This window comes from Anomaloglossus baeobatrachus, chromosome 10, assembly GCF_048569485.1.
Source record: "Anomaloglossus baeobatrachus isolate aAnoBae1 chromosome 10, aAnoBae1.hap1, whole genome shotgun sequence".
Taxonomy (NCBI): domain Eukaryota; kingdom Metazoa; phylum Chordata; class Amphibia; order Anura; family Aromobatidae; genus Anomaloglossus; species Anomaloglossus baeobatrachus.
The window spans coordinates 37,020,161-37,046,965 of NC_134362.1; the positions used below are offsets into that span (position 1 = coordinate 37,020,161).

The 26,805-nt window shown below is 43.3% G+C and overlaps 1 protein-coding gene across 16 annotated transcripts in view; it reads right to left on the minus strand.

Moving 5' to 3' along the window:
- Positions 1 to 26,805, minus strand: part of NRXN2 (neurexin 2) — a 955,311-nt gene that overhangs the window by 566,486 nt on the left and 362,020 nt on the right. The window lies entirely within an intron of this gene.

The window sequence follows — 26,805 nt, forward strand, 5'->3', positions numbered from 1 at the left end:
CCGTCCTCGTCCTCAGGACAATGTGCAGAGAAAAACTATAGCCTATTGGCTATAGTTTTTCTCTGTACATTGTCCTGAGGACGAGGACGGACATGTCCTCGAAACGCGTAGACCTGTGAAAATAAAGAAAAAGGGATTTACTAACAACATCTGGATTTCTGTGGTTTGGTGCAGCATTTAACCTGCTTTTCCTCTACCGCTTTAATTACCTCAACGCTGCGGGACCGCTGCCTCCCACGTTTACTACATGCCTACATAGGGGTTGTGAATTGCACAACCCTACCAGGTGAGTGTTCTAGCCAACATTCACCCCCCATGTGTCATACCGGGTAAGACCCTATTTTGCGCCTTATTTCTCCACAGTTTCTCTTGAGGTTTAATAAGTGGGATTTCTTGCCTTATAAATGGGGTTGGGACCATCAGTTGTATTGTGCAGACGTCTGGTGGATACGCAGCGGATAGTCCTAGTGAATAGACTGTTAGAATTTGTATTATGGCAAGAAAAAAGCAGGTAAGTAAAGAAACACAAGTGACCATCATCACTTTAAGAAATGAAGGTCAGTCAGTCCGCAAAATTGGGAAAACTTTGAAAGTGTCCCCAAGTGTAGTGGCAAAAAACATCAAATGCTACAAAGAAACTGGCTCACATGATGACTGCCACAGGAAATGAAGACCAAGAGTCACCTCTGCTGCGGAGGATAAGTTTATCCGTGTCACCAGCCTCAGAAATCACAGGTTAACAGCAGCCCAGATTAGAGACCAGGTCAATGCCACACAGAGTTCTAGCAGCAGACACATCTCTAGAACAACTGTTAAGAGGAGACTTTGTGCAGCAGGCCTTCATGGTAAAATAGCTGCTAGGAAACCACTGCTAAGGACAGGCAACAAGCAGAAGAGACTTGTATGGGCTAAAGAACACAATGAATGGACATTAGACCAGTGGAAATTTGTGCTTTGGTCTCATGAGTCCAAATTTGAAATCTGAGGATCCAACCACCGTGTCTTTGTGCGACGCAGAAAAGGTGAATGGATGGACTCTACATGGCTGGTTCCCACCGTGAAGCATGGAGGAGGAGGTGTGATGGGGTGGGGGTGCTTTGCTGGTGACACTGTTGGGGATTTATTCAAAATTGAAGGCATACAGAACCAACATGGCTACCACAGCATCTTGCAGCGGCATGCTATTCCATCCGGTTTGCGTTTAGTTGGACCATCATGTATTTTTCAACAGGACAATGACCCCAAACACACCTCCAGGCTGTGTAAGGACTATTTGACTAAGAAGGAGAGTGATGGGGTGCTATGCCAGATGACCTGGCTTCCACAGTCACCAGACCTGAACCCAATCGAGATGGTTTGGGGTGAGCTGGACCGCAGAGTGAAGGCAAAAGGGCCAACAAATGCTAAGCATCTCTGGGAAATCCTTCAAGACTGTTGGAAAACCATTTCCAGTGACTACCTCTTGAAGCTCATCAAGAGAATGCCAAGAGTGTGCAAAGCAGTAATCAAAGCAAAAGGTGGCTACTTTGAAGAACCTAGAATATAAGACATATTTTCAGTTGTTTCACACTTGTTTGTTAAGTATTTTATTCTACATGTGTTAATTCATAGTTTTGATGCCTTCAATGTGAATCTACAATTTTCAGAGTCATGAAAATAAAGAAAACTCTTTGAATGAGAAGGTGTGTCCAAACTTTTGGTCTGTAATGTACATATTATATACAAACCAAACCAAAGGGACCATCATACAGCAACACTTAAAGGGGTATTCTCAAGTTTGAAGGATATAATTTCCCCACCATTGGGACTTCAACTGATTCTGACTACTGTGACTCCAACTGTTCACGACCACTGGTAATACAACCCATCCCGACTGCTGGGACTCCAACCAGTCCTAGCCGATGGGACACCAACTGATCCCAACTGCTGGGACTCCAACTAGTCACAACCACTGGGACTACAAATGATCTTGAATGCTGGAATTCTAACTGATCCCGACCGCTGGGGCTACAAACGATCCAAACCGCTGGGGCTCCAACAGTTCCTGACCGCTGGGACTCGAACCGTTCCTGACCACTGGGAATCCAACTGATCCCAACTGATGGGACTCCAACTAGTCACAACCACTGGGACTACAAATGATCTTGCCTGCTGGGATTCTAACTGATCCCGACTGCTGGGGCTCCAACCGATTCCAACCGCTGGGGCTCCAACAGTTCCCAACTGCTGGGACTCGAACCGTTCCCGACCGCTGGAATTCCTACCATTCTTGACCGCTGGGAATCCAACTGATCCCAACTGCTGGGAATCCAACCAATCCTGCCCTCTGGGACGCCACGCCAACCACACCTGAGATCCGGGACTCTAAGGAGCCCTTTGTGAATGGAGCAGTGACCAATGATGCGCATTGACGCTCCATTAATTCTTCTAGAAGTGCCAAGGATTAGCTGAGCGCAGCATTCAGCTATCTTTAGCATCCCAACATTTGGATCCCCATCGATGGAGAATTTATCTCCTATCTAATGGATGGGAGATAACCTCCAAATTTGAGAATATCTCCTTAATATACAAATGGTATTAAAACATCTGCATGTGATATATGTGCTCATTGTACGGGGTCAGGTTTGGAGCACAACACCCCTAGTTGTTTTTCACCATAAGTAAAAATCGAAGTGGCTGCCAGGCTACTTTTTTTGACCAAATACTCATCGGTATTCAGCCTTGAGACGATCAGTGGCATTAAAAAGTGAATGTTGAAGGTTCGAAATTTCTTCCTGGAGCAGATTCTTTCCTTATTTTACTTGTTTTCACAAATAGAGCAACCAACGTTTTTCGGGGATAGACCATGGATACAATGGTGAACCCAACATGGTACTGCTTGTGGGGTGGGAGTTTATCTAGAATGTCAATCTCCTAATACGTACAAATGAAAACTTAGAAACTCAAATATGACATCTTTTATAAATGGATAAAAACAAATAAACAGTAAAGTAAATAAACAAAAAAATCAAATAGGACATTTTTTAATAGGTAAAAACAAATAAACAGTAAATTAAATAAATAAACAAAATAATGAATATAAAAAGGTAAAACCAAATGAACAGTAAAGTAAATAAAAAAAAAAATAGGACATATTTTAGAAACAGGTAAAAACAAATAAATAGTAAAGTAAATAAAGATCAAATAGGACATATTTTATAAATAGGTAAAACAAATAGTAAAGTAAATAAATAAGCAAAAAATCAAATCTAATATATAAAGCTGAGTGTATGTAAGTAAGTATGTATGTATGTATGTATGTATGTATCTGTGTGTGTATATCCGCTAAAGGAATTTGGACTGTTGTATGTACAATCACAAAATTGTGAACAGACGCCCCATGTGACTCAGGAAACGTCATAGACTATGTTTTGAGGGGAAATTTTAACTCAGTGCTTTACAGTTTTTCGCCAAAAAAACTGCCTCCATTGAAGTCAATGGAGCTGGTAGACACAGTGCAGCCAGAATACGCAGCCACGCCCTTGAATGGAATGTTGGCATGTCGCAATGCAGCCAGGGAAGGAGAAAGAGACAGATAAAGACAGACAGAGACAGGGAAAGAGACAGGGAAAGAGACAGACAGTCAGGGAAAGAGACGAGACAGACAAAGAAACAGACAGAGACAGACAGAGACAGGGAAAGAGACAGCAAAAGAGACAGAAAAAGAGACAGAAAAAGAGACAGGGATAGAGACAGGGAAAGAGACAGACAGACAGGGAAAGAGACAGCAAAAGAGACAGGAAAAGAGACAGGGATAGAGACAGGGAAAGAGACAGACAGACAGGGAAAGAGACAGACAAAGAGACAGACAAAGAAACACACAGACACAGATAGACACAGACAAAAAGACAGACACAGACAAAGAGACAGAGACAGACAAAAAGACGAACAGGGAAAGAGATAGAGAGATAGACAGGGAAAGAGACAGACACATACAAAAAGACAGACACAGACAAATAGACACAGACAGAAAGACAGACACAGACAAAGAGACAGACACAGACAAAGAGACGAACAGGGAAAAGACAGACAGGGAAAGAGATAGAGAGACAGACAGGGAAAGAGATAAAGAGACAGACATGGAAAGAGACAGAGAGAGAGACAGGGAAAGAGATAGACAGACAGGGAAAGAGATAGAGAGACAGACAGACGGGAAAGAGACATACATACAGGGAAAGAGATAGAGAGACAGACAGGGAAAGAGAGACAGAAAGGGAAAGAGACAGACAGGGAAAGAGACAGAAAGACAAACAGATACAGAGACAGAGAGAGACAGACCGATAGACTCAGACAGAGAGCGAGGCAGACAGAGACTGGGAGAAAAACAAAGCGCCAGTTACTATCCCGGGCAACGCCGGGTGCTACAGCTAGTTTGACATATTTTATAAATAGTTAAAAACAAAGAAACAATAAAGTATATAAATAAACAAAAGGATAACTAAGGCCCTGGGTGACCTGGACTCATTTTAGAGCACTAATTTCTAATGATATAAAACATATGGGTACTTCATATTTTTGATCCCTGGTGTTATTTTACCTGGGGACGGTCCATGCTCTTTGGCTTCAGGAAGAACACACCAACTGCCAACTTAAATAATGTCACACTACTGAGGTTTAGTTCTGAGCTCAGCGGAATCATGTTTTGATTTTTTCTTTTTACTTAAGAGTCTTTATGTTGTTTTTTGTCATTAAATTTATGCAAAACTTTCTAATAAAGTAGGATAAAAACAAAAGTCAAACACTTTTCCGCTGCAGGGGCTTGTACTAAGTGTCGGAGGTCTAGAGAAGGGGCAAGAATACACCTGCCGTTATCGGAATCCATATTTCAGGTCTAAGGTGGGACAGTCTGGCGCTTCCAGGGTTTATCAGGCGCCATAGCTTCGGATTCTGAAGTGAGCGATGTTGATGACCTTCTAACCCCAAACACTTCCACAAAATCTAACGATTGTGTATGTGTCTCTGCGGGGTCAGGACATCATAGGCACCATTCACTTGCAATTCAGAAGTGAATGACTGAACGGCGCCATATCATCCATTTAAAAGGAATCCTTAGGCCATGTTTCCATGTGTCCACCATTTCTGTTCCATGCTGATTAAGTAATGTAGATGTGATTGCATGAAGACTCCTGCCTACAAGATGCTGCAAAAATTGTACATTTTGGTGCATTCCCCCAACCCTGACTCGCTTGAAAAAAATGCATGGAAGATTGCAATAATATTCTTTAAGGGTTGGTCACATGTTGCATTTTTTTTTTTGCCTTTTTTTGTTAATTTTCCCAAAGTAAAACAATATAATTAACAATAATGGAAACATTTGAGAGCTAGAAATTTGCATTGTGCTGTTCCTCCTGGAGATCCATAAATGGAGTGTGCAGGGGCGTCTCCATCCCCATCCATTTGGTGACATCCAGTTGTCTAATATTGTCCAATCAATGCTGCCGGTGTAGGAACACGCCCTACTCAGAGGGAATGGTAACATAATATGAGGTTATTAATTAATACATACATTTCGAGGACGAATAACAGCGGGACTGCACAGCATGGATCATCCGGAAGTGTTGTTTCTTAAGAAATTCGGGTATTTCTTAAAATAGAGCTGTTGGGAGCGGGATTAAAGGGATTTTCCCCAAATTGCATTTCTCCCCCTATATCAAGGTTATGTAGAGCCCTGCCTGTAATGGAGCCAAGGTGCACATGCTCAACCCCCGCTCCATTCTTTATCTATGGGTCTGATGGAGAAAGTGCCATAGACAATCAATGGGGCGAAGGTCAAACATGCGCACCAATGATCCATTGAATTTGGGGCTGCAGAGCCTCCTTCTTGGGGATTTCAGACTCCCGTTCTCTGCACCCCCTGGCACGCCGGAGACTACATACTTTTCCACAACTTTCCGAAAATTTTGATGTCTATCTATCTATCCATCTATCTATCTATGTATCCCTCTATCTATCTATGTATCTATCTATCCCTCTATCTATCTATCTATCTATCTGTCCATCTATCTATCTATCTATCTATCTATCTATCCCTCTATCTATCTATCTATCTATCTATCTATCCCTCTATCTATCTATCTATCTATCTGTCCATCTATCTATCTATCTATCTATCCCTCTATCTATTATCTATCTATCTATCTATCTATCCCTCTATCTATCTATCCCTCTATCTATCTATCCATCCATCCATCCATCCATCCCTCTATCTATCTATCTATCTATCTATCTATCTATCTATCTATTCCTCTATCTATCCATCCATCCATCTATCTATCTATCCATCCATCTATCCCTCTATCCATCTATCTATCTATCTATCTATCTATCTATCTATCCCTCTATCTATCTATCCCTCTATCTATCTATCCCTCTATCTATCCCTCTATCTATCCCTCTATCTATCTGTCTATCTATCTGTCTATCTATCTGTCTATCTATCTGTCTATCGTCATGGGCAAAAGTGTTGGCAGCCTTAAAATTTTCCAGAAAATGAAGCATTTCTCTCAGAACATTATTGCGATTACATGTTTTGTCATACACATTTGTTTTCTTTGTATGCATTGGAACAACACCAAAGAAAAAAAGGCAAATTGGACATAATTTCCCACAAAACGTCAAAGATATTGTGGACAAAATTGTTGTCATCTTTTCACAATTGTGGGTAAACAACTATGTTTCAAGCATGTCATGCTCGTTCAAACTCAACCGTGTCAAGTAAGTGGTGTGGGCAATATGAAAATCACATCTGAAACCAGATAAAAAGGGGAGAGGTTGAGTCAATCTTTGCATTGTGTGTCTATCTGTGCCACACTAAGCATGGAGAACAGAACTGTCTGAGGACTTGAGAACCAAAATTGTTGAAAAATATCAATCATCTCTAGGTTACAAGTTCATCTCCAGTGATCTTGATGTTACTTTATCCATGGTACGTAACATCATGGAAATGGACAGCAGAGAGAAATTGAAGAAAGGCTGCAACACAGGATAGTATGGATGGTGACTAAGCCCCAATCAAGTTCCATAGAAATTCAAGCTGTCCTGCAGGTTCATGGGCATCAGTGTCAGCATGAACTATCTGTCCACTTTTGAAAGAAATTAAACACTATGGAAGAGACCCAGGAGGACCCCACTGCTGATACAGAGACATGTAAAAGCTTTTGCTGCAGTTTGCCAAAATGTACATGAGTAAGCCAAAATCCTTCTGGAAAAGTGACTTATGGACAGATGAGGCCAAGAAAGAGCATTTTGGTAAAGCACATCATTCTACGGTTTACTGAAAACTGAATGAGACCTACAAAAAAAAGAACACAGGACCTACAGTCACATACGATGGAAGCTCAAAGATATTTTAGGGTTGTTTTGTTGTCTCTCGCACTGGGGGCTTTGACTGTGTCCAAGGCATCATGAAATCTGAAGATTACCAAAGGATTTTGGGCAGCAATGTAGTGCTCAGTGTCTGAAATCTGGGCTTGTGTCTTAGGTCATGGGTCTTCCAACAGCACAATGACCCCGTAAATACAGTACTTCAAGGAGCCATCAGAAATGGATGAAAACAAAGTGCTGGAGACTTCTGAAGTGGCAGCAATGAGTCCGGATCAAATTCCCATTGACACCTGTGGAGAGATCCGAAAACTGCTCTTGGGAGAAGAAGATGCCTTCACAAATGAAACCTGGAGCAGATTATAAAGAAGAGTCCAAGGTTCCAGGTAAGAGTGTAAGAAGCTTGTGGACGGTTATAGGAAGCGATTGATTGCAGTTATTTATTCCAAAGGGTAAAGGGCGAGCAACTAAATATTGAGTTGAGGGGGACAACAATTTTGTCCGACCGGTTTTTGGAGGTTTTGTCCAATTTGCTTTTTTCTCAGTTTTTTTGGGATGCTCCATTTTAATAATAAAAGTTTCAGTAAACTTTGCATTTTAACCATTGACATCCCTAGTGTATCTATGTTTATGAGACCAGTGAGCGGTACTAATCGGTGATTGACAGTTTTTCATGTACAACTGTCTGCAGAGACATCTGTCAATCACTCGTAAGACCGCCCACTGGACACCAGGGAAGTCAATGAATAAAATACAGGTGTGAGGAGCTGACTGCGGACTAAAGACTACTGGACCAATGGACGTAAAGTTGGGTCCATGTCTCTAAGGGATGCAGACTTTTTCCAACATGGAGCGCTGGTTACGTTGATCTCAATATTGTTCTAGTTGTCATATTTTATTAAATATTTCCTATTGCTTGTCAGTTTAAGGCTGGAGTCACACTTGCGTGTGACTCGCGTGAGGTTAAAATCGTATCTCATAGACCAGAAGGCTGCTCTCCTCACAGGAGTGTCAGCTTCATGTACTTCTATGCAACTGACATGTCCAGGTCAGAAGAGCCACTGTCCAATCCGGGCAGTGCGAGTAACTCTCAAGTGTCATTCCGGCCTAATGTACATAGAAGGCCAGGCATGAGATTGGTAATTAGACTAAAGGAATCATTCCATTACTCTCGTTAGTGTCTTAGGCGCCTCAATTAAGCCACTGTTCTCCCGGCCACTTGTTCCATCATGTGGAAGGGAAATGTAGACCTGTCACCACAGGGGGTTTCACATTCAGCCCCAGGTGAGGGGCTCAGTCTCAGGAAAATACCTTCACCAATGCACATTTAACATTGGGGGGGTTCCCGGGGACTTTGATCGAATCTGGGGAGGTGGCTTTGACTTAAAGAACCTAAAATATTAAAACACTGATGAGAGGATGGGAAGTTTTTGCTGGATACACGCTCTATAGTCGTGATATCCATCGTCTTGAGGAGCATAGGCTGTGACTGTAGACCATACTGGCCAGAGATACAGAAGCTCTGGGCCAATGAAAATTTGGAAAACATCACCTAGTACAGAGGAGTGGAACTACTGGCCATGTTTGGGATTACATGGACTGAGGGCAGCTCATTTTGGCCATCTATGTGATGGAAGGCCATGGATGGAAGACTGTTGCTGTAAGACCATGGATAGAAGACTGTGGCTGTAAGACCATGGACAGAAGAAATAAAAATAGGTGCAGCGGTATCCTACGTAGGAGATTAATACAACCCACAACCTCAGATCCTCACAACGAGTTTCCACTAAACCTAGATATCATTCTGCTCAGCTGTTCCTTGTCCACAAATCAAACCGCAGGTACAACATGGCGGGTTCCCTTTAAATAATGTAAGTATGAGTATTCCAATATATGGACTCTCCTATCTATCTGTAATTTTGCCCTCATACTAGAACATATCATAATAGAAATTGAAAGACCATATGACACATATAATGTCATTTTCTAACCGTGGGCACTGCATAGACGATATACAGATACGGGGGACAGATTAGCGGCAGTGTCACTCGATCATACATGCTTCTTTGCCCCAGTTGTCCCTGTAAATGCTGTTTTATTCGAGAAATGAGATATACCGGTGCCTAAAAGTTGTGTCAGTAGCCGCAGGCACGGTAACACGGGTCACTTGGAAAGCCGCAGTCTGCTGACCGGAAAACCACTGTGTTCTACGGCAATGATCTGCTCAGTCAGCAGAACATTAAAGGCTAATGCTGTTCTTCTGGTAAACCAGAGCGCCTGCATTGTTATAACAGTAGCCTCATCCCCTACTGACAGGGGAGAAGTGTTCCCCACTTAATTTAACGTGAAGCTGACTGAGCACATAATCACCGCACAATACCCAGGTTTCCTGATCACAAAATTACAGTTTTTCGAAATCACTCAAATGGGAATTCCCAGGGTCAGCGAAATAAGTACACGGAGGCTGATTTATCAAAAAAAGTGTCTAAAAGGAAAAACCTGTATCTGTTGCCCTTAGCAACCAATCACAGCGCGGCTTTTATTTTACCAGAGCACTTTACAAATAGAGAGCTGAGCTGTGATTGGTTGCTATTAGCAGCAAAGGCACCTTTGATAAAAAGAGGCAAGTGTCTTGAATACAGCACGGGCCTACCTGGAGCCACGTCGCTGTGGTGAGGTGGTGTACCCACATCCTATTTGGCATGTAGGGTGGTAGAAGAACTGGTCTCGACCCCATTACCTCTGGTTTTGACACTTTCTGTTCGAGTTACGAGTACTGAGCACCTGAGCATGGTAGTGCCCGCTCATCACTAGTTACGAGTACAGAGCACCTGAGCATGGTAGTGCCCGCTCATCACTAGTTACCAGTACTGAGCACCCGAGCATGGTAGTGCTCGCTCATCACTAGTTACCAGTACTGAGCACCCGAGCATGGTAGTGCCCGCTCATCACTAGTTACCAGTACTGAGCACCTGAGCATGGTAGTGCCCGCTCATCACTAGTTACCAGTACTGAGCACCTGAGCATGGTAGTGCTCGCTCATCACTAGTTACCAGTACTGAGCACCCGAGCATGGTAGTGCCTGCTCATCACTAGTTACGAGTACCGAGCACCTGAGCATGGTAGTGCCCGCTCATCACTAGTTATGAGTACTGAGCACCTGAGCATGGTAGTGCCCGCTCATCACTAGTTACCAGTACTGAGCACCCGAGCATGGTAGTGCCCGCTCATCACTAGTTACCAGTACTGAGCACCTGAGCATGGTAGTGCTCGCTCATCACTAGTTACCAGTACTGAGCACCCGAGCATGGTAGTGCCTGCTCATCACTAGTTACCAGTACCGAGCACCTGAGCATGGTAGTGCCTGCTCATCACTAGTTACGAGTACTGAGCACCTGAGCATGGTAGTGCCCGCTCATCACTAGTTATGAGTACTGAGCACCTGAGCATGGTAGTGCCCGCTCATCACTAGTTACGAGTACCGAGCACCCGAGCATGGTAGTGCCTGCTCATCATTAGTTACGAGTACTGAGCACCCGAGCATGGTAGTGCCCGCTCATCACTAGTTATGAGTACTGAGCACCCGAGCATGGTAGTGCCCGCTCATCACTAGTTATGAGTACTGAGCACCCGAGCATGGTAGTACCTGCTCATCACTAGTTACGAGAACTGAGCACCCGAGCATGGTAGTGCCCGCTCATCACTAGTTATGAGTACTGAGCACCTGAGCATGGTAGTGCCCGCTCATCACTAGTTATGAGTACTGAGCACCTGAGCATGGTAGTGCCCGCTCATCACTAGTTACGAGTACCGAGCACCCGAGCATGGTAGTGCCCGCTCATCACTAGTTACCAGTACTGAGCACCTGAGCATGGTAGTGCCCGCTCATCACTAGTTACCAGTACTGAGCACCCGAGCATGGTAGTGCCCGCTCATCACTAGTTACGAGTACCGAGCACCCGAGCATGGTAGTGCCCGCTCATCACTAGTTACCAGTACTGAGCACCCGAGCATGGTAGTGCCCGCTCATCACTAGTTACCAGTACTGAGCACCTGAGCATGGTAGTGCCCGCTCATCACTAGTTACCAGTACTGAGCACCCGAGCATGGTAGTGCCCGCTCATCACTAGTTACGAGTACCGAGCACCCGAGCATGGTAGTGTCCGCTCATCACTAGTTACCAGTACTGAGCACCCGAGCATGGTAGTGCCTGCTCATCACTAGTTACGAGTACTGAGCACCCGAGCATGGTAGTGCTCGCTCATCACTAGTTACGAGTACAGAGCACCTGAGCATGGTAGTGCTCACTCATCACTAGTTACGAGTACCGAGCACCCGAGCATGGTAGTGCCCGCTCATCACTAGTTACGCGTAGTGAGCACCTGAGCATGGTAGTGCCCGCTCATCACTAGTTACGAGTACTGAGCCCCCGAGCATGGTAGTGCCCGCTCATCACTAGTTACAAGTACCGAGCACCTGAGCATGGTAGTGCCCGCTCATCACTAGTGACAAGTACCGAGCACCCGAGCATGGTAGTGCCCGCTCATCACTAGTTACGAGTACTGAGCACCTGAGCATGGTAGTGCCCGCTCATCTCTAGTTACGAGTACAGAACACCCGAGCATGGTAGTGCTCGCTCATCACTAGTTACGAGTACTGAGCATCCGAGCATGGTAGTGCCCGCTCATCACTAGTTACGAGTACAAAGCACCTGAGCATGGTAGTGCCCGCTCATCACTAGTTACGAGTACAGAGCACCTGAGCATGGTAGTGCCCACTCATCACTAGTTACCAGTACTGAGCACCCGAGCATGGTAGTGCCCGCTCATCACTAGTTACGAGTACAGAGCACCCGAGCATGGTAGTGCCCGCTCATCACTAGTTACGAGTACAGAGCACCTGAGCATGGTAGTGCCCGCTCATCACTAGTTACGCGTAGTGAGCACCTGAGCATGGTAGTGCCCGCTCATCACTAGTTACGAGTACTGAGCCCCCGAGCATGGTAGTGCCCGCTCATCACTAGTTACAAGTACCGAGCACCTGAGCATGGTAGTGCCCGCTCATCACTAGTGACAAGTACCGAGCACCCGAGCATGGTAGTGCCCGTTCATCACTAGTTACGAGTACTGAGCACCCGAGCATGGTAGTGCCCGCTCATCACTAGTTACGAGTACAGAGCACCTGAGCATGGTAGTGCCCGCTCATCACTAGTTACGAGTACAGAGCACCTGAGCATGGTAGTGCCCGCTCATCACTAGTTACGAGTACAGAGCACCTGAGCATGGTAGTGCCCGCTCATCACTAGTTACGAGTACAGAGCACCCGAGCATGGTAGTGCCCGCTCATCACTAGTTACCAGTACTGAGCACCCGAGCATGGTAGTGCCCGCTCATCACTAGTTACGCGTAGTGAGCACCTGAGCATGGTAGTGCCCGCTCATCACTAGTTACGAGTACTGAGCACCCGAGCATGGTAGTGCTCACTCATTACTAAACGTAAGCACTCCTACATCTAATTATTGCTCCCCGGTCGCTCATCACTCTGTAGACTCTTTTGTAATTTATCTCCTGCCCAATATAAGTTACTTCAAGATGTGAGCAAAAAAATTTGCAGGTCCCAGACCAGAACTCTTCAAATTTCCTACTACCTGTCACATTCCCGCTACCCTTCCCAATGAGCCATCATTACGTATACATCGCAAGAGCCTACAGCCCTAATCATAGGAGGCACTGGGGATTTCAAAGTTAGTAGGATGGTCTGGTGGCCACAAATTACCAAGGTAGGCCCTGGAACAAGATACAGCAAATCTTTTTGCTCAACCATTTTTGAACAGAATTGCACGTAATTCATATATAAAGCAACAAAACAATAGTACAAGTGCTTCAACCGGGAGCTATAGACCAACTTCAAAAGAACAAAACCCCCCAAAATAAATCCACAAAGAGTAATGGAGACAATACCTTTTATTTCATCATCTTACAGGCATTAACTGGGAAAAGGCAGGATCACTTTGCCCACTGCGATGATTAAATGACTAGATTTTGTTTCACAGTTGTGTGGCCATTTCCCCGCCAAGGGTGCGAAAAAGTTTCCACCACCGTGCCGTCGCACCAAAACGCTGGTCAGATTCATTATAGACTGACTGAAAACAATCACGCTCAAGGCATAAAATAAATGTGAATTGCCTAATTGGCCTAATAATAGTAGATATAATAAAGGGATATACAGCTGTGCCGTTTATATAAAAGTTCAATCTGGAGCAGTATTTCCCGAGCACACAGAGTATATATATATTACACATTTTCATGTGTGAACCGCGCTCGCCTCCTGGTGGGGTGAGAGCTACAACAAAGATTAATTAAAATAAGACGTGTTTTCTGCTGAGTATTCACAGAATTAGTTTGGACCATCTGTAGGAAGAGCTTTTTAAGGCTATGTGCACACGTTTAGAATTTGGTGCAGAAATTTCAGCACTATTTCTGCATCTTTTGGCGCGAAAAAGGAAGCGGCAAAAATAAACTTTTATTGCCATGTTTTCGGTGTTTTTTTGGTATAGATTTTATCCCATTCATTAGACTGGTTGAAATCTATACCAAATCTGCAAGGAAAAACTCAACATGTGCCTGAGACTTCAGGATTGTCATTGACTTTGCCTTCATCAGGATTCCCTTCAGGTTGTGAAAAATCTGCACCGAAAAACACCTAAAATCGCAATAAAAAACTAACGTGAGCACAGTCTAAGGCCCTGTGCCTACGGGAGAAAATACCTGCAGATTTTGCTGCGGAAAACCTGCGGATTTTCTAGATTTTCCAGATAAATCCGCAGGTTTGTGCAAGTACAGACACTCCCCATGTTATCCATGTTAATGATCGAACTGTCAATTCACAGCTGAAATCAAAACCAAAAGTATTACCCCAATTGCCACCACTCCAGGGCAATCAAGAAGAGCTAGCAAAATGCCAGAATTGGCGCATCTAATGGATGGGTCAATTCTGGGGTGGTTGCAGGCTGCAATTTTTAGGCTGGGAAGGACCAAATAAGCATGGACCTTCCCAGCCTGATAATATCAGCCCCCAGCTGTCTGCTTTACCTTGGCCTGTTATCAAAAATATGGGGGACCCCACGCCTTTTTTATTATTATTTATCTATTAGGTTAAACAAGAGTAAAACACCTTTTAGTGCAACATCAAAGCACGAAAAGGTGGAAGTGTACAATATACATATACGGCAATAGCAATTTAACACTGCCTATATGCCTGCTTTAATCTAAGCTCTCCAGATCCTCCTAGATCATCTCTCCCTGAATTGCTTCTAGAGGACAGTGTGTTGAGCATCACGACTAGGGTTTCATATAAGACCCGATGACGTCTAATCACTGTAATGCCAGTAGCCAATATGGCTACCACATTATCATATATGGCAGACAATCCCTGCATGTTGATTGGCTGTCTAACAGCCGCGAAACATGTAGAGCGAGGACTCGAGCACTGGCGATACTTGGTCAAGTAATGAGCATGCTCGCTCATCACTAATTGGCAGCTATATACCTCGCATACTCTATACTTTGCACTATTGCCATGCATACAACACTACTACTCCAGTATGTGAGATTACACACTAATGCCGGCGTCACACGGTACGATATATCGTGCAATATGTCGGCGGGGTCACGTTGTTAGTGATGCACATCCGGCATCGTATGACATATCGTACCATGTGACACCTCTGAACGACTGTGAATGAGCAAAAATACTCACTTTATCGTTGCTCGTTGACACGTCGTTCATTTTCATAATGTCGTTCGTCCTTCTGTGCTCCGGTTGTTCATCGTTCCCGAGCCAGCACACATCGCTCCATGTGACACCCCGGGAACGACGAACCCAGCTTACCTGTGTCCCGCGGCTCCCGGCCGGCAATGCGGAAGGAAGGAGGTGGGCGGGATGTTTACGTCCCGCTCATCTCCGCCCCTCTGCTTCTATTGGCCGGAGGCTGTGTGACATCGCTGTGACGCCGAACGTCCCTCCCCTTTCAGGAAGAGGATGTTCATCGCCCACAGCGAGGTCGTCCGGGAGGTAAGTGCGTGTGACGGGAGTTAACGACTTTGTGCGCCACGAGCAACTAATTGCCCGTGACGCACAAACGACGGTGGCGGGTACGATCGCTCATGCGATCGCACGATAGATCAACTTGTGTGACGCCGGCATAAGTTAATAGCTGAGTAAACTAGTGAGGTCCCAGCTGCCATATTCTAAAACAAGGGGGCGCTCTCGTTCCTCCTTACCCTTTATGTTCCAATGGATCTCACTGATTTCCATATTGATACAATAAAAAATAAAAATCATCTATCATCATTTGACTATAGACCGGTTTTGCAAAAAACCCGCAACATTTTCCAATTCTGAAAACAAAAAAAAATGTATCCCAGATTATTATTACATGGATGGCAATGATAGATGGAACAGAAGTGACAGTTGACAACTAATGTCATCCATCACGTTTATTTATTGCTTTATCTGCCATGCCGTGGACCACAATATAATTCGAAGTGATCAAAAAAAGTAGAAAGAAGACGGATAATGCCGGCAACGATGGGGCGGCGTGCGCCTATTCACAATGGATCTCTAAAACCTGCCGAAAATATCAGCTGACAACTGATGCATATTTGATGTCTATCAGTTTTATCATCAGCCTTCCGCAAACAAAGTAACGAGCGGGACACAATCTCCTGTGTAATCGCGGCTCAGATTCACTGGTAATGGCAGAAATCCTCAAACTTTGATTGGTTAGATCACAGTATAATAAAGCTTTAATAAAATATTAGTAAAATAAAAAAAAGTTTTCGGAATTAGAAAACTTGTCTTTTCAAATACCCCGCGAGGGAATCGGCAGTTGGTAAATGACAGTTGTTCATAACGCCATCAATTAGCCATAGGATACAACTGGAGATGTCAGGCTACAGATGATTTTTGGGGGGTTTAGCAGCAGGAGACCCTGTGATCGGCTTATCTTAAGGCAGTGTGCTTCCTTGGGATCACCAGAGGAAATTATTCTGAGGGTCTATCCGCCATCTGCACAGAACATGCACGGCGCGGTAATCTTTGCTATCACTGCACATATAAGACACACGATCTTTCAAAAAGTGATCCAAAGAGGCTATGAAATGGCTCCAGTGTCACCTCCAAATTGATTTGGACCTTTGGATCCAAAGTATATGATGTCAGGTGCTAGACTGGCTCCAATGTCAACTCCCAATGGATTTGGACCTTTGGGTCCAAAGTATGTGGTGCCAGAAATGAGGACTGTGTCAGGCCAGTCCAACACTATTTTCCAAAACCCTTAAAAGGGAATCTGTCAGCAGGTTTTTGCTACCTCATCTGAGAGCAGCATGATGTAGGCAAAGAGATTCTGAATCCAACGATGTATCACTTAGATTACTGGGTGCAACCGTTAAGACACAATCTGAATTTTTGGATTTAGTAATGCAGTAGAGCTGAGAGAGATAACCCCGCCCACATCAGGATTTCAGATATTGTACATTGACAGTGAGGTGTCAATCAGAGGAGGGGGTTTGCCCCACTGCTGTGCGCGTGACATTGTAGTCCTAGCAATAAGTGTCACAATGTTATAGCTTAGGGACCCCTTATGCTCGGGAACCCTAAGCTATCCCTCACATCCAGATTACTCCTAATGGTAGAGATGCTGGAGTACCGTGCCTTTCTAGACTCCTGAGAAATACTACTCTAATATCCTGTTTCCCCTGGGGCGGCACGAGCAGGAGTGAAATCAAGGGAAGGGAAAGGGAAAATCAAAACTCTGAAACACTGCACACACACTTGGATAGATAAAGAGAGACTCAGGAGAAAAACAAGAGCAGGAGAGTAGCAACAAAAAGTCAACAAGGCTTAACTCCACAACCTCAAACAACAACATGTATCACACCCGATAGTAGGGAGATGTGATCCAGACAAAGATAAACTATAGCTGGCATAGGTGGAAGGATCTAGCCAACATATGTAGGAGGGGAACAGATATGATTGGTTCCCCCACAACAGGTGATCAAAGGAAACTAACAAACTAACAAAAAAAAAAAAAAAAAAAAACAAGCAGACTGGAAGAAATGAACTCCTCGTCAACGCCCGAGTCTGCCTGCATAGATCACAGGCACCAGAGGAGTTATCAGGTGGAGTTTCAGAATCTGTAGTCTGCACAGAACCTGATGACGCCATGACAGTCAGTGAAGTTTGTGAAAATCTCCTTGTTTTTTTTTAAGCAGCAGAAATTATTGTCACCAATCAGGGAAATCAACAGATCGGACCTTGACAAGACAGGCATCCCTGAATTCTGTGTGTTAACCCTTGCAGCATGCTGGCTTCAGCTTACATAGCAAAAACCTGGTGACAGATTCCTTTTAGGGTCTAAAAGGATATACCGACACATTGTAACAGTAACTTATGTCACTAATGTTCCAAATATTTCATGACAGTCTTTGTGCATAAGCTTATATTTTATTTTTACTACATCCTTCACATTTCATTGTGATTTGTAAACATTTAAACCATCTGATATGGTCATCATCATGCACTTTTTTTTCTACTTAGATGCATGTATTATGGGTTAAATATAATTTTTGCAATTGGGTTTCATTAATAATTTTGTACAGTGTTTACAAGATGTTTACAGTTTGATTTTTACAAGCTGTTTACAGTTTGATTTTACAAGCTGTTTACAGTTTGATTTTACAAGCTGTTTACAGTTTGATTTTACAAGATGTTTGCAGTTTGATTTTTACAAGTTGTTTGTTTCCCTACAGATTGTTGAATGAGTTAACTGAGAATTTGTCAGTGATCTGGTTCTGATGAGAAGTTTGTATGCTTATTTTTTCCCATATATTTTCCATATTTTGTCATCACAAACGACATCAAGGTTTAGCTGAACTTCGATGTGGACATTAATCAACACAAAAGAGCTCGGATAAAGACAGATGGACATAAATCAACACAAAAGAGCTCAGAGAAAGACAGATGGACATAAATCAACACAAAAGAGCTCAGAGAAAGACAGAAAATAGTGCTACACACTCTTTGTCCTAAGGAGCTCACTGACTGATTCTCAGTTAGCTCATTCTCCAATGTAAAGAAACTATTAAAGCCAAACGGTGCAATATTTTTAATTGAATCCAATTGCCAAAATTATTTTTTGCCCAAAACACATGCATTTAAGCAAAAATAAAATGACCTGAAGGTGTCACTACAGCGCAGAACAGTGACACTATGCGTTTTGTGTTCTCTTACTTAACTCTGCAGATTTCTGTTTGACTTTGTGGCGTCCTACAGTAATGACAGGGGAAGCAGGTGAAAGTCCCGAGCCTAAATGAGTTTCTCTGGCATGCTTTACTATATTTACTCGAAACCACATCCCAAATATCTTTGTGCTTTAAGAAGAAATGTCCAGCAGTCTGCACTTCACTGGGAAATGGAGATTTAATAGGAGAGTTCTAGACGCACATAAATCTACAAAACAAAAATCTTGCTGTGTCACTTGTCTTTTCTTCATCGTGGGCATTTTCCTAACTTGCCCTTAGACATTACAGTTTTGAAGACAGATATTGGCAACTTTGGTTCCAAACGTCTCTCTCAAGCATCACACCAATCATACAGTATTTCCAATTTGCTAAAAGGAGTATTACAGTTTCAGAAAATAAAGCTTATTTTTTAAGGAATTATTCTAATGAGTTCTCAAGTTCTCTGTTTACAGTCTTGAATCGGGGTTTGAGTATTGGCAGTCTGGACTTTTCCATTAATGCCAGCTATAGCTTCTCTATTCTGGTCTGGTGAAATGTTGTGATCCAGACTTATTGGTGGCCGTTGTGCATTATTGTTGTGAGCAGTTTTGGTGATATCCCTTGCTGTCTTTTTTTTTGCCGTTTTCCTGCTCTTGCTTTTCTCCTTAGTCTCTCACTGTGTGTTTCTGTGAGTTTGCAATGTGCCTGAGTTTTGCTTTTGCCCTGTCTGTCTTAATCCGTGTTGCCTTCACATTCCTGTGGTTTCCTTCCCTGGGGAGGGGTAATAGATTAGATCTGGTTAAGAGAATAGCCAGGCACCCTTGCTGTCTTTTTTTGTTGTTGCCTTCCTGCTCTTGTTTTTCTCCTTAGTCTTTTACTGTTTGTTTTGGTGAGTTTGCAGTGTGTTTGAGTTTTAGTATTACCCTGTCTGTCTTAATCTGTGTTGCCATCACACTCCTGTACCTTCCTTTCCTGGGTAGAGGTAACAGATTAGATCTAGTTAAAAGAGTAGCCAGGCACCGTTGCTTTCTTTTTGTTGCTGCCTTACTTCTCTTGCTTTTCTCTAACTGTTTGTTCCTGTGAGTTTTTCAGTGTGTTTCAGTTTTGATTTTCCCCTGTTTGTCTTAATCTGTGTTGCCTTCACATTCCTGTGGATTGTTTCCCTGGGGAGGGGTAACGGATTAGATCAGGTTAGGAGAATAGCCAGACACCCTTGCTGTCTTTTTGTTGCTGTCTTCCTGCCCTTGCTTTTCTCCTTAGTCTTTTACTGTGTGTTCCTGTGAGTTTGCAGTGTGTATGAGTTATGGCTTTGCCCTATCTGTTTTAATCTATGTTGCCTTCACACGCCTGCCACTTCCTTCCTTGGGCAAAAGGGGGGGGGGATAACAGATTACATCTGGTTAAGAGAATAGCCAGCCACCCTTGCTGTCTTTTTTGTTGTTGCCTTCCTGTCCTTGCTTTTCTCCTTAGTCTCTTACTGTGTGTTCTTGTGAGTTTGCAGGATGTATGAGTTTTGGTTTTGCCCTGTCTTAACCTATGTTGCCTTCACACTCCTGCCACTTCCTTCCTTGGGGGAGAGGGAGTAACAGATTAAATCTGGTTAAGAGAATATGCAGGCACCCTTGCTCTCTTTTTGTTGCTGCCTTAGTTCTCTTGGTTTTCTCCTTAGTCTCTTACTGTGTGTTCCTGCGAGTTTGCCGTGTGTTTGAGTTTTGGTTTTGCCCTGTCTGTCTTAATTTGTGTTGCCTTGACACAACTGTCCCTTCCTTCCCTGAGGAGGGGTAACAGATTAGATCTGGTTAAGGGAATAGACTCAGGAATATCCACTATTAGGGGTAACCCTAAGGTTAGGGATAGCCTATGGCTCCCTAGTATGAGGAACGGCATAGAAGACCCTTGTCCCTCGTTATCATGCAGTCACATCATTTCAAAGTCATCACGTATCCTATGCTGGTTGGTTAGATTGTTTGGATCCCCATGGATTCCGAGAGAAGGTCAATGAAATATCCGGTTAGAATGGAATATTGGCCAACCATGTGTGCCACCGAAAAAGTATAGCACTTGGCCCATAGGCAATAAATGAAGCTGTGGTGGGCACCATTGTAATTGGGCATTTCAGGACCCAGTCTCAAGATCGATGACAGTCCTTCAAGTCCGACCAATGATCGGCAATCCCTGAAATATCCGGTTAGAATTGAACATTGGCCAACCATGTGTGCCACCGAAAAAGTATAGCACTTGGCCCATTGGCAATGAATGAAGCTGTGGTGGGCACCATTGTAATTGGACATTTCAGGGCCCAGTCTCAAGATCGATGACAGTCTTACAAGTCCGACCAATGATCGGCAATCCCTGAAATATCCGGTTAGAATTGAACATTGGCCAACCATGTGTGCCACCGAAAAAGTATAGCACTTTGCCCATAGGCAATGAATGAAGCTGTGGTGGGCACCATTGTAATTGGGCATTTCATAGTCCATTCTCAAGATCGATGACAGTCCTACAAGTCCGACCAATGATCGGCAATCCCTGAAATATCCGGTTAGAATTGAACATTGGCCAACCATGTGTGCAACCGAAAAAGTATAGCACTTTGCCCATAGGCAATGAATGAAGCTGTGGTGGGCACAATTGTAATTGGGCATTTCATAGTCCATTCTCAAGATCGATGACAGTCCTACAAGTCCAACCAATGATCGGCAATTAGTCAGCTAGCCCGTGGGTAGGTGATATCTTGCTGAGTTTGGAATCTCCATCAATGATCATGTGGGGTTCTACCTCGGAGACCTCAACTGAGAAATTTAAGCATTGTTGGGTCCTCCTTATGTTTTTCCACCACATCGGGAAGAAATCAATGTGAGCTTTGCAATGGAGCAACACAGGGGCTTCATTTTTACTATTGGCTGGGGTCCCAAAACTCAGACATAAAGCAATAATTTAGTGCCAACTGAAATGGAAATAGCCCTTTAAGGAGTTGACTCATCATTTTAATACAAAATTGACCTTTATTTACTGAAACGGTAATATACCTTTAATGCAAATTTGTGGAGAACAATATTTTTTTTTATGGAATGCGAAATTCTAATTACATCTGCTGTGTGTTTTATCAGACTTCATATATAAATATTTAAGAACGTAATAAAAGATTAAACCGTATATTTACTTTAATGTTCAAAAATGATAAATAGCTGCGAAATTCAATGTAGCACCAGTAGCTGCAGCACGATTCCCTCGTGATTACATAGGAACAATACCCACGTTAATAAAGATGTATACACCAGCACAGTGTCCTTCCAAAGTCTCCCCATAATTGGAAAGGATTACGGTTACGGGTTAGAGTTAGGAAGGGGGAGAAGCTTTGCGGTAAAAGGACGGGGGTGATAGTTAGGGAGGTACAGGGAGAAGATGTATAGTATTAGTGAGAAGTTAGTGGACCCCCTCAGAGGAACAGACCAGACACAAAAATGTTGATTAGTAAACAAGTCATTAATTAGATTTCAGTTTATTAGTAATCAAACCTTAAGTTAAACATGTCACAGATCACAAGAGAGGGGACATGCAGGAGGGGGGTAGGATCATGCGATTAGTACCTCCATGGACAAAGCAGACGCAACGTATCTGTGGCCAGGGAGGTAGTAAATTGTCAGACATGCTGTTAATGAAGTTAATGGAGGTAGGGGAAGGTCCAGTCATCGCATGCTGAAGCCCCGTGCTGGTTGGAAAAAACAGCCGCCAGGTGCAATAAGAACAGTACGAATGGGGGTGATAAAGGTAGAAAGAGAAGATAGCGGAAAGACCAAACTACCGTAATGTGAAGATTGTATATGGACTGAATTACTATGGTGTGAAGAAGACGAAAGGACTGAATTACTATGGTGTGAAGATAAAGGACTGAACTACTATGGTATGAAGATAAAGGACTGAACTACTATGGTATGAAAATGACGAAAGGACTGAACTACTATGGTGTGAAGAGAAGATAAAGGACTGAAGTACTATGGTATGAAGATAAAGAACTGAACTACTATGGTATGAAGGTAAGGAAAGGACTGAACTACTATGGTATGAAGATAACCGAAGGACTGAACTACTATGGTATGAAGGTAATGAAAGGACTGAACTAAGATGGATAACGAAAGGACTGAACTACTAAAGTATGAAAATAAAGGACTGAACTACTATGCTGTGAAGGTAATAAAAGGACTGAACTACTATGGTATGAAGATAACGGACTGAAGTACTATGGTGTGAAGATAAGGAAAGGACTGAACTACTATGGATAACGAAAGGACTGAAGGTAGCAAAAGGACTGAACTACTATGGATAACAAAAGGACTGAACTACTATGGTATGAAGGTAACGAAAGGACCGAACTACTATAGTATGAAGATAACGAAAGAACTGAACTAAAATGGTATGAAGATAAGATAAGGACTGAACTACTATGGAATGAAGGTAACAAAAGGACTGAACTACTATGGAATGAAGGTAACAAAACGACTGAACTACTATGGAATGAAGGTAACAAAAGGACTGAACTACTATGGAATGAAGATAGCGAAAGGACTGAACTACTATGGAATGAAGATAGTGAAAGGACTGAACTACTATGGAATGAAGATAACGAAAGGACTGAACTACTATGGAATGAAGATAGCGAAAGGACTGAACTACTATGGAATGAAGATAGCGAAAGGACTGAACTACTATGGAATGAAGATAGTGAAAGGACTGAACTACTATGGAATGAAGATAACGAAAGGACTGAACTACTATGGAATGAAGATAGCGAAAGGACTGAACTACTATGGAATGAAGATAGCGAAAGGACTGAACTACTATGGAATGAAGGTAACAAAAGGACTGAACTACTATGGAATGAAGATAGCGAAAGGACTGAACTACTATGGAATGAAGATAGCGAAAGGACTGAACTACTATGGAATGAAGATAACGAAAGGACTGAACTACTATGGAATGAAGATAGCGAAAGGACTGAACTACTATGGAATGAAGATAGCGAAAGGACTGAACTACTATGGAATGAAGATAGTGAAAGGACTGAACTACTATGGAATGAAGATAGCGAAAGGACTGAACTACTATGGAATGAAGATAGTGAAAGGACTGAACTACTATGGAATGAAGATAACGAAAAGACTGAACTACTATGGAATGAAGATAGCGAAAGGACTGAACTACTTTGGAATGAAGATAACGAAAGGACTGAACTACTATGGAATGAAGATAACGAAAGGACTGAACTACTATAGAATGAAGATAACGAAAAGACTGAACTACTTTGGAATGAAGATAACAAAAGGACTGTACTACTATGGAATGAAGATGACAGGACTATAATACTATGGTATGAAGATAGTGAAATGATTGAACTAATAAAGTATGAAGATAGTATATGGACTGAACTACTATAGTATGGTAAATATGTAGCAAATAAAGGGGTAGTAAATGTGCAAAATAAAACAGATATGATAGTAAATATATTATGGAGATTACCTTAATGCACCAACATGAAATAAGATAATGAAGTGTTTGTCTTGTTACTAATGATGAATATAGTAGAGAGATAATAGAGCATGTGGGGAGGACAAGGGATATGTTAGTGAGGTTAGAAGAGGGGTTAATGTGAAGGGATTGGCTTGTGTTAAGTCATGCATTGTTACAGCCCCCTCCCAATTATAACATGCATTGTCTAAGAAGGAGGGTAATCTATAATGGCAGCCTATAAAGAAACAGCAATGGTCAAGGATGGGAAAAGTGCAAAATATATGTGTGATAATTGAGTATAATAGAGAAGGATCGATATAATCTAAGACCCCCGCACCCTCTATCCTCCGACATGAAAGGCTGCCATGAGAGACCCCACCCTCCAACATCAGCCCATCCAGGAATACCGGAAGCAGTGTTTAATGCCGGGAGAATATGTGCATGAGTCAGTGAGGTTATTGAGAAGGACGGTAAGGAAGAGGAGAGAAGGGAAGAAGGAAAAAGCAAAAACTAAAAAAATGGCAAAAAATAATATAAAGCAAAAAAAAAAGATTGAAAAAAAGCATAGTCCTACGGTGAGGCGTAAAGTAGCTAACCGTGCTATGCCCTTGCAGCCTCTCCGCGTGCTGCCATTTTCGTGCAATTACACTATGCAATATCACCACATGATGTCACTCAAGCCCGTGACCTAAACCGGAGGCTTTCAGATGCACGCTTGGATCTACCACCACCAGACATAAATTAGCATGATGTCTATCCACAGAGGATGCATACAATATCCCTTTTTATCGTTCCGTTACCCACATACCTTATACCGCGCTACGCAACAGCGTGAAGCAAATAACCTGACTGCAAAACACCCCCTACACCCAATGATAGACCCTCGGTGTAATGAAAACGCTCTGCAACTCCATCCTAAACCACAAGGTGGCACCACCAATACACTGATTTTTGTGTAATACGGCAACCTGGATTTACCGCCTCCGTATACAGTCTGCAAGGAATGACATTGACCACATGGGGACACCATATTCCTACAAACCGTCATACAACTGAAATGACCAGTGGGTCGCCATCAGTCATTGACACCCACGTTGACTATTAGGGGAAATAGTAAGCAGATGCACGCCATGTTCAAAAGAGCATGTAATGTTTCCAAAAGGCACTGAATTTAGATGCTCTCTGCTTTATCCAAACATATAATCCAGTATTAATCTAGTCTTTAAGCCTTAAAGGGAACCTGTCAGGTTCAATATGCACCCAGTACAACGAGCAGTTCTGGGTACGTATTGCTAATCCCTGCCTAACCGTCCCTGTATCTAGTAGCATAGATAAAGAGATCTTTAGTAAAAGTATTTCTGAAGATGCTTTATAATATGCTAATGAGGCCGGGGACTAGTCGCAAGTACGGTAGTTCCCTTGGCTAGTCAGCCCCCTTTGCATGCTAGTATTCCCCTGTCGATGTCAGGGCATGGTGGATCTCACCGCTCTCTGCTGCCACCACACCAGACACTGGATTTCGGCTCAGTGCACATGATCAGAAGTATTGGACTTCCAGTCATATGCACTATGAAGCTGGGTGTATGCGTTCCGGCTTTAAACTGGTGTAGCACGCATGACCAAAAGTCTGGGGATGTTCTCATCGTGTGTACTGAGCCAAAAATCTGCGGTGGCAGCTGAAATGAGAGCAACTATGCCTCTGACATTGCGCATGCATTAGCATGTTAGCACACCCCCAGGGGCATGCTAGCATGCTAAGGGGGCTGACTAGCCAAGGGAAATAACGCTGTCATGATTCACTTGTGGCTCTGCCTCTTGAAGAGCCACTGTGTTTTGTGTGTTTTTCCTGTTGCCGGTATTCTTTAGGGTTTCACCGGGTGGGAGGGGCCTATTCTGTTATGCCTCGTCCGGGGACTCACATGGCTCTATTATGGAGCTGTTTCTACCGGAACGTTGCCATTGATAGATCCTGCTCAGCATTGTACGCTTCTGGTTCCCATGAGTTTGTTCTGATCTTGTCCCACTACCCAGTATTCCACCCCCTGACCTCTGTTCCTCCCAATTTGTCTGTCCTCTCTGTCTCCCTGACCTTCTGTTTTTTCTGTGACCCGGACTCCGCTCTCCCATCTGTACTTACATGTTCCCTCAGCTTCTGACCACGGCTTGTTCCCTGACTATGGCTCTGCTCTCCTTCTGTTCCTGACGATACCTCCTGGCATACTGACCTTCGGCTCTCACGTGACCTCAGCTTCTCTTTCTCCTCTGCTCAGATGTGACTTCCTGGCTACTAACATTTGGCTGAAGGACAAGGAGTAAAGTGCAAATATGTTTAATAAATGGCAACTGGCACATTTATTAAACATATTTGCACTTTACTCCTTGTCCTCCAGTCCTTTTTTGATGCTCAGAGTGTGCTTAGACAGGTGCCATGTATTGGCTTTTCTGTTTCCTTTTCAATGTTTGGTCTTTTTGTATGGTAACATTTGGCTGATCGACTATTCTTCTGACATCCTTGCTTAGGTACTGGTGACCCCTAGCATTACTTCCATCTCACTACACCTAGGAGCTCTACATTTGTGTACCTGCGCCCCCTGGTGGTATTGTTACAAACAACCTTGTGACTAGTCCCTACGCTCATTAGCATATCATAAAGGAT